This window comes from Neofelis nebulosa, chromosome 7 (genome assembly GCF_028018385.1).
Source record: "Neofelis nebulosa isolate mNeoNeb1 chromosome 7, mNeoNeb1.pri, whole genome shotgun sequence".
In the NCBI taxonomy this organism is placed as follows: Eukaryota; Metazoa; Chordata; class Mammalia; order Carnivora; family Felidae; genus Neofelis; species Neofelis nebulosa.
Genome location: NC_080788.1, coordinates 128,581,807 through 128,595,336, shown reverse-complemented (window position 1 = coordinate 128,595,336; position 13,530 = coordinate 128,581,807). Strand labels below are relative to the sequence as shown.

At 33.2% G+C, this 13,530-nt stretch overlaps 1 long non-coding RNA gene across 1 annotated transcript in view; it reads left to right on the top strand.

Annotated features, from left to right (window-relative positions):
- Positions 1–13,530, top strand: part of LOC131518262 (uncharacterized) — a 60,297-nt gene that overhangs the window by 35,099 nt on the left and 11,668 nt on the right. The window contains exon 3 of the long non-coding RNA XR_009264976.1: positions 3,226–3,399. This is a non-coding gene — a long non-coding RNA (uncharacterized LOC131518262). The remainder of the gene's footprint in view (positions 1–3,225; positions 3,400–13,530) is intronic.

Sequence of the window (13,530 nt, the reverse complement as noted above, 5' to 3'; positions counted from 1 at the left end):
AGTTAATTGTATGTCTCAGCCTTCTAACTAACAGGAGAAATAATAAGTACAGTCAATTATGGGTTAACTGAAATCAATCAATTCCATGTCATTCTCTTTACTTCACTCTCTCTGGGGAGGATTTAATCTCAGGGAACCAACTTAATGTCATAGATTTGTTTCTTTCCATATTACCTTGCTGGTTTCTAAAATGTCATCATCCGTTCATGTTAAAAGTGAAATTTCCTCATCCTGCTTTCATTCCTGGGTTTTGTGGCCCAGGATCCTCTGTGTCTAGAGACTGCCAGTGTTATATCCACACCTACTTGGGAAACACATATAGAGGCATAATAAGAAGCAAACTATTGAAACTACTCAAAATGAGAAAGCTTTGGCAGAGGCAAAAGTAAGAAAATGACAGCTTCTCCACAGCTGTGTGTTCTTTTAAATATTTGTATGTATGTTTTAATAAAGTCTTGCAAATTTCTCTTAACAGAATATTTTCTTGAGAGCAAATCTTATATGAAAGCCAAAGTCATGAAATAGGTAGAAATGGAACTATTTTGCTATTACTTCCCAAGAATTTCTAGGGCTCAAGAGAAGCACAATTATCCATCAGACCCCACTTCTTCCCCACAACACATACCCTGGGTAAACTGATTTCAGGATGAAACACGCACCTATTTGGACTCCAGCTTTATAATTTGATAACCATTCACCCAGAGTAATATTACTTAATTCCACTCAGCTTCAATTTGACTCTCTAAAAATGGTCCAATTTATCTAACTTTCCAGACTTATTTTTAGGATCACGTGAGATGATGTAGGTAGTGCACCAACTATGTGCCTGGCAAGTATGAGTTCAAACACACACACACACACACACACACACACCTTCTCATCAAACAACCTCTGAAAGATAGGTTTTTGTCTTTTGATAGGTTTTTGTCTTTTGGTAAGTTTTATTGTTTAGCCATTTTTTGGAGTGATAAAGCACAAACTAAATCATATTTTGGTATCCCATGTCTCATAGTAAGAAAAATAAAGATGAGGAATCCTGATGAACACGGTATTTTATAAAACCAGAAGTGCATTTTAGAAACCAGAAATGTACCACAATGCATATTCTCTAAATAACTTTTCAATACAATTTGCTTATGTGTTCAGATGTGCAAAAGGTGATATTGCCACTGAAACACAGAAGCCCATATTTGTCTGCAGCCTGCTTCCCTTGCCACGTTTCAACAAAAGCATCTTCAGAAGTGTCTGGGGGAAAAAAAAAGTTTGGATACCCATCCTGGTTTGTGGCGCAAAATAGGGAGTTCTGTTTTGCGAACAGGAATACAGAACAAATTCCTCCTCTAATTGAATGAGTCAACTCACTTTGATTCAAGACTCTATTATCAATGAACAGACCTATTACAGTAAAACCTTGGATTGCGAGTAACTTGTTCTCCGAGTGTTCTGCAAGAGGAGAAACATTTCTAATAAAAAAACGAATGGTATCTTACGGTACGAGCAGTACATGACACCAAAAGTCACAAGATCATAACTGAACCAATGGTTCTTGAAATTGACTTTGATATACAAGTGTTTTGGATTATAAGCATATTTTCAGAATGAATTATGCTTGCAAACCAAAGTTTTATTGCATTACATTTTACTCTCAAAGATTGAAAAAGTGGGAAATAAGTAAATCTATCTATCTATATTTAAGCCCAAGACACAAGGAAAACAGAACAAATGTCTTTTCCATTTGAAAGATCTGAGAGTATCCAAATAAAATCCTTTATTTCAAGTTATAAAGGATTAAGAGATCTCTTTAAAATCGAGTCTGTAAATAGGCAGTGGTAGTATAGCTGTTAATAACTCGGTTATTTACATAACATAGTATAACACCACCTTTAGGTTTTCAAGCCCAGAGGTTTATTTCCTCTAGATCCAAGTCCTTGCAATTAAAAGAAGATACAGAATTAGGTAGTTTTATTTCACTATTTCTGCCTTTTGTTGCTAAGTTATATACTAATAATCATATTTGAGATGTAACATTAAGTTGCCTTTGGACAACAAAAAGCAGTCCATTAAGAACCAGTTCTATGGGATTTAGTAGAGATACTCTAAGTATCTTTTTCTTATGTTATTAAAAGTGCCTAATTTTATAAAATAAAAAACATTTGAAATAGCTCCTAATCGCTTCCTTTTCATTTCATTGCAGTTGTTCTAGAATAAGCTGAGGTTCACCTTCTACACCTCCCACTCCCACCGTGGACAGAATTATTAAGCGGTAGAGAGCAGCTTACATTTAACAGGAAGGGACACAGCTGAATGGCACTGGCATTAAGGGTGATTTTGAGAGGCTCTGTCTCTGAAGAAAATGAGAGATGAATGAGCCAAGAAGAGAGAACTTTGAGTTGTTTCATGAAGAATTTGATGAGATTTCAGTAGAAATGCTAAGTTATAAAACATGTGTCTCTTCCCCTTCCTAAAATGCCCATGATTTACTGATGCATTGGGAATCCTGATCGATTGTTGTGATGTGTAGTACAGTGGGATTCTGCTTTAAAATGAACAAATACTGCCACAGTAATTCTGAGAAGTCTGCTACTCTCAATTCTGCAGTTCAAGTAATAAGCTAATACCTTTCAAAATCTAACCACACATATGAAGATTTTCTAATTTTCATTAGCTTTTTTTCCTCCTGAACTATCTGTCAGTAAGCTGATTGGGAGAAGATTAAAATATATTAAGAATAATTTATTTTAGGTGTGCCTGGATGGTTCAGTCAGGAAAGCCTCTGACTCTTGGTTTCAGCTCAGGGGATGATCTCAATGTTTATGAGTTTGAGCCCCACATCGGGCTCTGTGCTGACCATGCAAAGCCTGCTTGGGATTCTCTCTCTCTCTCTCTCTCTCAAAATAAATAAATAAGATTAAAAAAAAGAATAATTTATGTTAACAGAATCCCTATATCCTTTAAGTATTAGAAAAACAAGGAGTGTTTCCCACAAGCAAAAACAAACTAAAAACTAACAGTGTCTTAAACAAACAAATGCTCTATTCCACCATACAATAATTCTAGAGGCCACAGTAACCCAGGGTTAGTTTATATGCTCAAAAATGTTAATTAAGAATCAGGGTTTTTTTGGTGTGTGTTTTTTTTTATTTTGTTTTGTTTACGGTTGAGCTCTGCCATTCCTAGGACATGACTTTCATCCTCCCGATTGCATGATGATTCTGTCACCTCCAGGCATTGTTTGTACATTCTGGGCAGGAAGAGGGTGGAAGGCCCGAGGGATATGCCAGTTGAGACTTCTATCAAAAATGAAACATTCCCAGAAGGCTTCCCCAGAGACTTCAGCTTATATCTTACTAGCCAGAGCCTGTAACATGTCCACATCTAGATGCAAAAGAATCTGGGAAGGTGAGTGATTTGACTTTTTAGCCTCTATAAAGGAACAAAAGCAGAAAGCAAAAAAAAAAAAAAAGTAAAAAAGCAGAAAAAAGAACAAACTGACAGTTACCAAAGGTGAGGTGGATGGGGGCGTGGGTAAAACTGGTGAGGATTAAGAAATACATTTGTGATGAGCACTGGGTGATGTATGCAATTATTAAATCACTATATTGAACACCTGAAACTAATATAACACTTTATGTTAACTATACTGGCATTGAAAGTAAAATATAAATTAGAAAAAAGCATAAGTATTAGTTTATATGTAACTAATCCTTAGGGCATGCCACATATATTATTAATCAATTAATCCTAATGACAAGCCCATATAGTAGTAGTATTATAATAAATTAAAGATGTTAAAACTGAAACTCAGTATAAGAAGAGTCCCCAAATTCATGAGCTTGAATAGCAGAACTGAAAATCAAACCTAAGTTTGTCCTATATCAAAAAGGAAGCCTGTGGATACTCAGATAATGCATGAATAATATTTTATTCATATATAAATAAGGGCAGATGGGTTTAATCAAAGCTGCACTGTAAACACTCTATTAAATGGGTATACTAAAATTGTTCTTGCATTTCTCATATATAAATGCAAAGAAAGAGAGAGAAGAAAATCTATATATTTGTTTTGTATCAAAGTAGGAGAAATTTTTTGAACACATGTTCCAGAATACATAAGGTGATATTGAAAGAAAAGAATAATGTTTTATTTTCAATTTCACCAGGTGATCAGTCTCTCCTATTTGCCCTAATTTAAGTTTAGAATACAGGTTACTACAGAAAAGATAAGAGTCTGATTCAAAACTCATGTCTGGGAACAGCTGGGTGGCTCAGTCAGTTGAGTGTCTGACTTCAGCTCAGGTCATGATCTCATGGTTCATGGGTTCAAGCTTCATGTTGGGCTCTGTGCTGACAGCTCTGAGCCTGGAGCCTGCTTTGGATTCTGTGTCTCCCTCTCTCTCTGTTCCTCCCCTGTTCACACTTTGTCTCTCTCTCTCTCTCTCAAAAATAAGTAAACATTTAAAAAATAAGCATTTAAATAAATAAATAAATAAATAAATAAATAAATAGAAAACTCATCTGAATCTTGAAAGAAACCTTCTTATTAAATCTTGTCAATTAGACAAAGTGACATTTCTGGCATATTATCTTTCTCTGTGAAGTTTATCAAACCACTTATACTCCACCAATTCAAAACATTCCCCTCTCCAGTTTCAAAGATGGTGATGAACTTTAAAACCAGAAATGTAAAGCATCCAAAATGGCGCATAATGTATCTACAGCACATATTGGAAGAAAAGCAAATTCTTTAAGATGGTATAATAGGTTAAAAAGCTATGATTGTTTTAGTTTCTCATACTTTTAGAAAAATAATGTATCAAAAATCATTGTATTATATATATATTAAAAATTCATCTTAAAAGCCTATGTAGATAGTATTTCCTCCCCAAATATTCAACAGATATATGCAAAAATCACTGAATAAGAAATGCATTTCTTATGATCATATAAAATACTTTCCAAATACACTGTTTATAGCAATGATAAGGAAATTACTACCAAGAATTAAGCAAGGTGTTCTTCATTCTATTTTCTCTATTGCTTCTAAAATGATATGCTGAAAATATAAACTTGGTAATATCAAAGCCCAAAATCACTCATAAATTTTATTTTACTCTAAGACAAAATTTTAAATCTTGTTCTTGGGATATCCATAGTTTCTGATCTTACTTTTATCACATTCACTTTCTTCTCAATTTTATGTAAATTCATAGATGAATGGAATATCACATTCATATTTTTATTGATTTCCATGTCATCAACTGATTTTACTATGTGTGTCATAATTTAGTCCTGAAGGGGTATCCTATAATTTACTATTAAGTCAAGAGTTATGGATGCTTCCTTTCATCAGAGTCACATGTTCCAGGAGACATAAATAGTGGAAATCCCTAATCCCTCTCTTTCTTGGCAACGATGAAAATCTGTATTGAAATCGTTAGTTTTTTATAATATCTATAACAGAATCATGTATTATCTATTAAAATACTCATCTATATGCACACACATGAACACATATACACACTGTTCAAACAGTATAGTCTTCATCATCTTTTTTCTCTTCTATCAAATTTTGATGATAAATATTTACTATTCAATAGAATTTTATAGAATTTTCCATTTTTAAACATTTCAACTTCATTTGGTGTTTTACTTTCATTCTTTACTTTAAAGTAGGACTCTTGAGGACTTGTACTATTTTTAATCCTATCTTATTTCTTTCTTTTGAAATATCATCCACTATTGATTTTCTTTCTAGGTAATAACTCTTGTTTTTCCTTATTAGATAGATTTTATGTGTCTTTTTCTTGCCAGGCCAAATTTCTCTTTTAAAAAATCCCTATTAGGTCATTTATTCTCTTTCTAAATACATTTGTATTTGTTTATTTTTCTTGTTCTACTGATAAGCTATAAATCATGACATCTTTTCAGCTTCTTATTACTACCTACTTACCTTATGTTTAAATTCTTCCTGTTCCAAAATCTAATTGGATGAAAGAATATGATGAACATGTGATCTTTCAAAATTGTTAGAACGTTTCCACATATATATTTCAGATTTCTTCATGACTAACAATCTAGAAGTCCTAAGTGAAATAAGCCTGCTGGTTGTATGGCTATTAGCAAAACCTTCTTAGTATTTCAAATACATAATCTGAGAACAATTCCCTCAATTAAATAGGTCATGCTTCCAATAAATTTTGTGTGTATTTGCATGAGGTATGTCGCCTAATATCACTATGTATAAATCCTCTTAAATATATTGTGTTTTTTTTTTACTTTTGAAAATTCTATAAGTGGAGGACACAATGCTGAATTTGAAAGACTTTTCATGCTTTAATATGCAGATTTTTACATTGAATTTTCTCAATTGTTTTACATTAGAATAACTTGCCTATAGCAAAATTCATTCTATTGAAGACTAATAAAGTAATAACTAGAAATCCAGAGTTCCTAGTCACAAAGTTTCTTAAAATCTGCGGGAAAACTACACTGAGTTTCAAAGGAATGAATAAAGCTAATGTTGTCATTTAAAATATCCTCTAAGGGGGGACCTGAGTGATTCAGTGGATTAAGCATCTGACTTCAGCTCAGGTCATGATTTCCAGGTTTGTGAGTTCAAGCCCCGTGTCTGCCTCTGTGCTGACAGCTCAGAGCCTGGAGACTGCTTCAGATTCTGTGTCTCCCTCTCCTGCTCACACTATGTTTCTCTCTCTCTCTCTCAAAAATAAACACTAAAAAATTTTAAAAAATAAAATAGACTTTAAGGAGAAAATACAATGTAGTTTCTGCCTACAGCCTCACAATCCATTACTTCTAAGAGGTCATCTCCTCCACATCACAGAAAGTTGTCCATCACAGAAAGTTGTCTAAATAAACATTTTTTTAAAATTGGATTTGTCATTCCATTCAGATAGATCTTATCATGGTCACATGCAAGATGAGCAGGAAGACTTGAGAGAAAGAAGAGTTGACCACCACTTAAAAACACTTCTCCTGACTTGGCCTAAACACAAGAGAAAATATTTTTTATTGTGCATAAGCAACCTGTTAATTGTGTCCATTTTTGCTACCAAAAGCTCATTCTTAGCACTACCAGTTTTTAATTTTTTATCTTAATTTTCTTAAATTACTTATCTCTCAGTGACCTGGAAATCAAATTTCAAATAAGCCTACCAGTAAAAAAAAAATTGGCCAATATTTGCATTAATCTATATAATACAAATATTGATTAATTATAAAATTATACTGCATATCAACCATAAGCAAAGATTGACATGGTGTAAGATTCAAATATGCTTACCCTTTAACAAAGAATAGTTTTTCTTTTCCATATTCTCTTTAAGCGTTCTTCTATTCACTATTAAGGACCATTCTTCTATTTATTGCCTGGATGCTAAGTAATTGATCATTGGTCTGGACTTATATCCTCTTTTACTCATTGATTTCTTTGTGAGTTTCTTAATGTAAAAGTAATATCTCAACTTATTCGAGAGGATATTTACAGTACTTCATCAGTTCAAAATCACAATTTGTCCTACAATTTAACATCTCTGTAATTGGTGTATGTCTTACAATTGATGGCACGGCCATAATTTCATTGGCTATGGTTTTGGGGTTTCACTTTCTAATTTTTCTTTTTCTTTATTCTTAGTGGTTTATAGAATAACCACTTCATTCTTGGTGGTTTATAGGTGCATCCTGTGATTGATAGCAACTTAGATTTGATGAAACATGGTGTTGTCTTTAATCCAAATGATATAATGTTGGAATAAGACTATGTATCTGAGAAAGAACATTTTATGTGGGCTGGCAAGATGGTCAAGATCTTTCTTATCACACACTCTTTATACCTCTGCTGGGCTGTCAGAATATACTGGGTCCAGCTTCTAGTTGCCAATGCAGCCAAATAGAGAAAATAAGATACTGCCCTATAAGGAATTTATAGAAGCCTCCAACCCACTACCATGCAGAAGCAGCTGTTCTCAAAGTTAACTGTGACAAACTTCTTGCCAGATCCCGTAGTCAATTCTACTGGCCTTTGATTCACTCAGCTTCATGGCAGAATTGATCAGACTTGAAACATATTTCTTGAAATATTTTCTACACATGAAAAATTAAAATATTTTCTACATATGGCTTATATGTTACAACATCCTCCTAGTTTTCATCCTATGTTACTACTCTCTCTTTCTCAATCTTTTTAAAGGATAGAATTAAGTTTTGCAATCCCTAATTAATTGCTCACTATTAACTCTCCTCTACACTTTCTATATTCCCTGAGTCTTCTAAACAATTGCATGTATATAAGTATAAACATAGAAAATGATATCAATGTAGTTTTAGCTTCTATATCTCTAGTCTTGGACATTTTTACTCAGATTTCTTCTTTAACCCAAATTAATTACATATTAATATTATATGTTATCTTTATTTTTATGTATTATTTTTATATCTATTATACTGGCTGCACTTTTATTAGTCATACAAATTTGTCCATTAACTATCTTGTATGTGCTAAATTCACCATATATCTTCAACAAATAATGCAAATTTTTTCTATTTTACTTTTTTAAAAATTTTGTTTATATTTGAGGGAGAGAGAGAGAGCACATAGGAAGGGGCAGAGAGAGACAGGGAGAGGGAAAATCCCAAGTAGGCCCCACACTAACAATGGGGAGCCCAGTGCAGACCCATGAACTGTCAGATCATGACCTGAACTAAAACCAAAAGTTGGTCTCTTTAACCAACTGAGCCACTCAAATGCCCCTACTTTTCTTTCTTTCTTTCTTTCTTTCTTTCTTTCTTTCTTTCTTTCTTTCTTTCTTTCTTTCTTTCTTTCTTCTTTCTTTTTTTATTTCCTTTTTTCATCTTAATGCCTGGGCTTAATGATTTCTGGATAAGAAATTCCAAACTCCAGTATAATAATGAATAGTTTTGGCCATCCAAGGTACTATTTATTCTGACACATGAAGAAACTATTTCCAAAAATATAACACCAAGTCTGATTTTTGCTATAGATTTTTGGTAAATATGCTTCACTTATTTATGGAAGCCTCCTCCTAATATGCTAAAAAAATTTAGTGTGAATCATTTGAAACTTATCAAATTTACTATCTACATCTATTTTTTAAATGTTATTTTTCTTTTTTACTCCATTAATGTTTTGAATTATGCTAATGGATCCTTTCATCTGTAAATCTTAAGAGGAAACATTGCTAGAAAATTATTTTCAACTTTTCAATTAATGTGTTTATATTTTATTTAGAATATTTATATCTACCCCTATAATTGACACTGTTCTTTAGTTTTCTTTTCATACAGTATTATTGCTTGGCTTTCATATTAGGGTTATACTGGATGCATGTAATGAGTTGGGAATCACTTGTAAAAGAAGATTTATACAGTTGGCATAACTTCCTTATAAAAAGGCATAGAAAATATTGTAAGGATCCTTGTGTTACAAATAAAACATTAGTAACCTTTTAAAAAATATTTATGTGTTTACACAAAAATATCCCTATTAACTAGACACTTAAGATAAGTATTTGATTCTTGGATGAAGACAGAGCAGAAGCATCATCTTTTTCTTCCTTTTCCTTCTCCATTTAGATAACAGAAAGTGTTAAAAAGAAGAATAAAACAATACCAGTATTAGAAAACAAGAAAGTAAAGAAGTGGTCGGTCAGAAAACTTGAGGGCAACCCAGAAAATAGACAGCTGGTAAAAGAACCAGTGACTCCCCTGCAAAAATCTCCAGGGAGGAGAACAATTCTTTCCAAAGTAGTTCAGGACAAGATACAAGCCTAACGTGGAAGAAAGAAAAAAATGCTACGACTGGAATAGACAGTAGGTCTCAGGTCATTCATTTTTGTGCTACAATTAGATCAGTGAGGGTGGCTGGCTCCTTAAATAAATGGCAATGCCAGTTGTTGGCAAGAGTGTGGAGCAACTGGGTCTCATTCACTGCTGTTGGAAGTGCACAATGGTACAGCCACTTTGGCAAAGAGTCTGGCAGTTTCTTTAAAAAGTTAACACAGTTTTCCATATAATCCAGCAACCACACTCCCCTCTCCAACTGACTTTAAAACATGTTCGTACAAAAACCCATACTCAGATGCTTATAGATGTTTTTATTTATAATCATTAAGAGCAAGAAGCCATCAAAATGTCCTTCAAGAAGATCAATGGATTAATAAAATACTATTTTGATATTAAAAAAACTGAGTTACCAATTTATGAAATGACTTGAAGAAACCTTAAATACATGTTACTAAGTGAAAAAAAATCAGTTTTAAAAAGCTATACATCTGGGGCGCCTGGGTGGCTCAGTTGGTTGGGCGTTCGGCTTGGGCTCAGGTCATGATCTCACAGTTAGTCAGTTCGAGCCCCGTGTCGGGCTCTGTGCTGACAGCTCAGAGCCTGGAGCCTCCTTATGATTCTGTGTCTCCCCTTCTCTCTCCCCGTCCCCTGCTTGAGCTCTGTTTCTATCTCTCAAGAATATATAAACTTAAAAAAAATTTAAAAAAGAAAAGAAAAAGCTATACACCGTACATGAAGAAACCTTAAATGCGTATTACTAAGTGAAAAAAAAATCAGTTTGAAAAAGCTATACATTGTACAGTTTCAATTGCACAACATTCTGGAAAACATAAAACTATAGAGATAATAAACTGATCAGTAATTGACAGAGTGGGGAGAGTTGAACAGATGAAGCACAGAGAATTCCTATCACTCCTTTAGGATGATAAAATTGTGTGATACTATTATCGCAAATACATGAAATGATGCATGTGTCAAAGCCCATTGATCTTTATAGCACAAACAGTGAGCTATGATGTATGCAACTTTTTATAAATCACTTAGGAGGTTGAGGGAATCTCTAGGTGTAATGCAGAATATGGCAAAAACAATTTAACTGTATTACAGAAGTATAAAAGAACCTTAGTAAACTGAGTGGGAGAAAATGTTGCTAACTTTGGAAGTGAGTGGGTTCTGTAAAACTAAAGGCAAAACCATCTGTATTAAGGATTGTACTCTAGTTGATAAGATTGTTCCCCATAGGGGTCCAGATTAACAGTTCTTATTCAGCTGTAAATGTATGTAAGAATTGAACCATTAAATCAATGAATCGGGGAGGGTGAGAATCTGAAGTCTAGCCTATCTGGGTATGGTAAACTAATAACACTGCTCCTAATTATCAAGACTTATTGGTGGTATTCACATGTCCTGCTTTGGTCAGCTCAAATGATTCATACACAATTTATATTACAGGATACAAAGGTTCCAAATCTTCTTCCTCATAACTTGAAAACTTCATCACTGAAGAAACGAGAGGGGGAGGACTGAATGAAAATACACAAAGAATTCAAAATACAAAATCAAAATTGTAAATGACTAACGCAATATATTAGTTTGACATGAGGTATTTTCATATGGTGCATGAACATTAAATTCTCCCAGTCTCCTCCTTCCTTCCCTTCTTGCATATGTGCATACAAATGTTTACCTCTTTCTTTCCTATGCTGAGAGGAAGAAATGTGTCTTATTGTCAAGAATATATTTAACCTACTTGATCTCATCTGCCCCTACTTACTTTGAAACTCATTTTTTTAAATAATTTCCTTTTTGAGATCATTCGGCTTCTTTCCACTTCATTTTAAACTGTGATGAAACTGGGTGGCTCAGTCAGTTAAGTGTCTGACTTCAGCTCAGGTCATAATCTCACAGTTCATGAGTTAGAGCCCCACGTGAGGCTCTGTGCTGACAGCTAGGAGCCTGGAGCCTGCTTGGGATTCTGTGTCTCCCTTTCTCTCTGCCCCTCCCCTGCTTGCTTGCTCTCTCTTTCCCTCTCTGTCTCTCTCTCTCTCAAAAATAAGTAGTAAACATTAAAAAAATAAAAAAAAATAACATATAATAAACTGTGATGAAACAATGCTAGCACCTTTTTTAAGTCAAATAGAAAACAAATGTGTTTCTCACATTTCCACTTTTCTTCTGAATTTAGTATTTGTAGGCTCTTCATTTCTTTTTTTGATAATAAACATCCTGATGGGTGAGAAATATTTAATTATGTTTTTGATTTTCATTTTCCTAATGATTAGTTAATCAGAGCATCTTGTCATGTGCTTACTTGGCCATTTGTATTTCTTCTTTGGAGAAACGTCCAGTCTTCTGCCCATTTTTCAACCCGGTTGTTTATTTTTTGTTGTTGTTGAATTGTAAAAGTTCTTTACATATTCTGGATATTAGCCTCTTTTCACATACAAATGTTTTCTTCATTTCATGCATTGCCTTTTCACTCTTTTGATTTTTCTCATCCAAGAATATGGCATGTTTCCCAATATTTTGTTTTGTTTTACTCACACAGGTTTTTAGGGTAATTCTGTTTAATTTACAGATTTGTGGATTTATATTTTAGTTATTTCTTAGTTAATTTGGTATTATAAAAATGATCATTTTTTCTAGTATATATTCTTTCTACTTTTTGTTAATACATGTAAATGCTGTTGATTTTTGTATATTGATTTTATTACCTGCTACAATTGGTATGCTGATTTGCAGATTTTACTAACTTTTGTAGAATAAATAATTCCACTGTGGCCAGTTTCAAACTTTCAATGGTTCATTCACTGGCTTGCAAAATTCCTGAACTTTTAACAATCTGCATTAAAAGCCCATCCAAGCTGGCCCCAGCATTACATTGCCTGATACTTTAATTAATTATTTGTTTGTTTATAATAGTTTTTTCATTGATTCTTTTGGAATTTCTAAATGTATAATTATATCATCTGCACATAGAGGCAATTTTAGCCTTTCTACTTCATACAATTTTAATAGTGTCCTTTTGTCTAATTACACAAATTAGCTAATATTTCCTCTCAACCATTAAATGTTCCTGGAGATGGTGGCTATCCTTACCATGATGATTTTGGTGGAGAAGTTTCTAATATTTTCAATTAAATAAGCTTCTTTCTTGAATTTATGCAGATGTTTTTGTTTTTGTGGATGTATATGTCTTTGTGTATGTCAAAGATATCTAACAATTGCTGTTTTACTGAGTGTTTTTTTAACATATAATAATGTTCACATTGCTTTTTGTATAATGCTTTCTCTGCTCCTACACGGACTCTATGGAAATAAGCATATGATTTTTTTCTAATTTCTATTAACAGACTAAATGCATGAATAAATTTCTTACTAGTGAAATATCATTTTACCTGGAATAAAATCTCTTTGGTCAGGACTTTCCCCTTGATATTCTATTTCATTCTGCTGTTGTATTTTATTACCTACTAAATAATTTTAAATGTTTACAAAATATTCATAAATGTGATTAGTCTATACTCCCTCCCAACATATACTCTATCTCTCTAATGTACTTTTTACCAGGCTTTGAAACATTACAGAATCTTGAAAGAGTTATTAGTATAGATCTTAAAATGGTCCAGCAAGATGCCCAATCTACCTTAATCTCATTATTCCATTAAAAGAAAATTGGTAGTTGAAATATATGTTTAGTAAAAACCCTTT